This window comes from Crocuta crocuta, unplaced genomic scaffold (assembly GCF_008692635.1).
Source record: "Crocuta crocuta isolate KB4526 unplaced genomic scaffold, BGI_CrCroc_1.0 scaffold241, whole genome shotgun sequence".
NCBI lineage: Eukaryota > Metazoa > Chordata > Mammalia > Carnivora > Hyaenidae > Crocuta > Crocuta crocuta.
In genome coordinates, this window is record NW_027527807.1 from 3,406,921 (window position 1) to 3,409,530 (window position 2,610).

Below are 2,610 nucleotides of genomic sequence, written 5' to 3' on the forward strand. Positions count from 1 at the left end.
AAAGTAATGAGTAGAAGGCAACAAGATGATCTTCAATGTCTAACAATTTTAAAGTAGTGTATAAGGAAGACCTAACTGGCAGCCTGGAGAAGAACTTGGGGGCTTCAGGTAACCACAAGTTCTGTATGAGTCAGCCATGTGTGTGACGTGGCAATTTTGAAAGCACACGTAATTTAAGCTGCTTTAGCAAATGCAAAAGCTTCTGTTATATTTCATCTTGTCGGTTCTGGCCCATCATTTTCAAATCTCTTTGGATCTTCATTTTGTCATGTAGGACAGAATGCAGTTGTAAAAAGAACTCGTAGCTAGGAAAATAAAGTAAAGCCTTGGAACTCTCTTCCTAATTGAGACAACCATTTTTAATGTTGAGCAAGAGCTCAATGAGTTGTTTTCTTTGTGCCTGGGCTTAGATTTAGAGACCAAATGCAATGCTGTTGGAAAGATCTTGACAAAATTAAGAGGGGGCAGAGGCCAATAGTTAGGATGACAATGAGAAGTAACCCTTCCATGTATGGAGGAGCTTGAGATAAAAACCTAAGGAGGGACATGGAAGGTGTTTTTTTCATTTTGAATATTGGAAGGGCTGGTTTATGGAAGAGGGAATAGCTGTTCTGCAGAGCTTAGCCTGCAGAGAGGTGTGATGGTAAAGCTTGCCTGCGTTTTGTATTAAGAAGGAACTGTCTAGGGGGGGCCTGGGTGGTTCAGTCAGTAAGGTATCCACCGTCGGTTCAGGTCACGATCTCGCGGTTCGTGAGTTAGAGTCCTGCGTTGGGCTCTGTGCTGACAGCTCGGAGCCTCGAGCCTGCTTCAGATTCTCTGTCACCCTCTCTCTCTGCCTCTCCCCGACTCATGCTCCGTCTCTCTCTCAAACATAAATAAACATTAAAAAATTTTTTTTTAAAGAAGAAGGAACCGCCTAATGTCTGGGGCCCTGAGAAAGAAAGAGAGGTGGCAGTTTAAGTGGTCACTCAAAGGCCACAGGCTGGCTAGTGGTCAGAGAACCCTGCTGCATAGCGCCTCTTTCCAGATGTGAAGAAGCAAACAATGGCTCCGAGGGGAAGGAAGGCACACTGTCAAAGATAAGGAGAAAAGACTCCTGCTGATACCTATGCTCAATCGCTACTATCCATTTGCAATCTCTTAAAGGTGGTGGCGGGGGTGTGTGTGCCTGTAAAGCACCAAACATTTTTAAACTAGAAATGACCAGAAATAGAAGGTGAGGTTTGTTGCAGCTTCCCTGACTCACCTCTGTAAAATGGAGCTAATATCAACCACCAGCATTATGTTTTCAGAAGAGAGAGGCCAGTCCAAGTGCTGTTCAGACTCTCCAGTCCATGTATGGGGCCACCCGTTTCCAAATCTTGCCTCTGTCAAGCGGCATAAAAAACACCTTAGTACAACCCTTTTAAAAACATCCTCTTCAACCACACTCCCATTGCCCCTCCAAAACTTAAGTCTTGCCTGGTGGAAAAACGCACCCAGATCTTTATGTTCATAATAGAATGATTTTGCTTTAACTGGGTTTAATTTAGCCGAGTTGGCATCAACTATCAAGGATTCTGCCAGCAAATATTGGGCAATGTAACCCCGTCCAGAATGCGATGCTTGTTTTATTATATGGCTGCAAAAATATTGTCACAAGTATCCCTGACTATCTATAAAGTCCCTAAAGTTATCAAAGTGCATTCTCTTACTAAACAAAGCTAGAAGCAAGCATATTTTCTTTGTTTAAATAACACTAAGGAAGCCACTGAAGCAAGGCTTCTGACGGGCTGGCAGGCGGCAGGGAGATAATTTCAGTGATGATACGACATGATAAATTGCCTCGGCTGTACACAATTTTCACTCCAGAAAATAATTCATCTTGTACTCCCGTCACATTGTTCTTTCTCACTGATGCGTGTGTCAGTTCCGTCATCTCTGGTGTCTGAGCAGGACCAAGTTTGTCCTTTGTGGCTGTATCTCCAAAGATGGAAAAGCATGAAAGAAAAATAAACCCACAAGGCACAGCCTGCTTTTGGACAATCTATAACGTGTAAACGTCACTATTAGAGTGCCATTTACATGTCTGCGTTGAGAGTCCAGAGACACCCATAGAATAATACCCTTTTGAGACAAGGTACCTTGAGAAGAGGCAAGAGCAGCCACACTGTGACCTATGGAAGCTTGATTTGGAAACCAAGCATTTACCAGATGTGTGAGTTTCAGTAATTCACTTAACTCCCCAGTTTCCTCCGCTGCAAAATATGGATGTAATACAACTTCTTAGGGTTGTTATGAAAATTAGGTGATGTCATAAATGTGAGGTGTCTAGTTGCATAGTTTGTGTCTGTTAATTGGTATCACCTTGAAAAAATTATTCAGTCTTTTTTTTTTTAAGTGTATTTATTTTGAGAAAGAGAGAGAGAGAGAGAGCGAGCACAGGGGAAAGGCAGAGAGGGAGAGAGAAGGAGAGAGAGTATCCCAAGCAGGCTCCACGCTGTCAGTGCAGAGCCCGATATGGGGCTTGAACTCATGAACCATGAGGTCATGATCTGAGCTGAAATCAAGAGTTGGATGCTTAACCGACTAAGCCACCCAGGTGCCCCAACTTTTCAGTCATTTAATGAA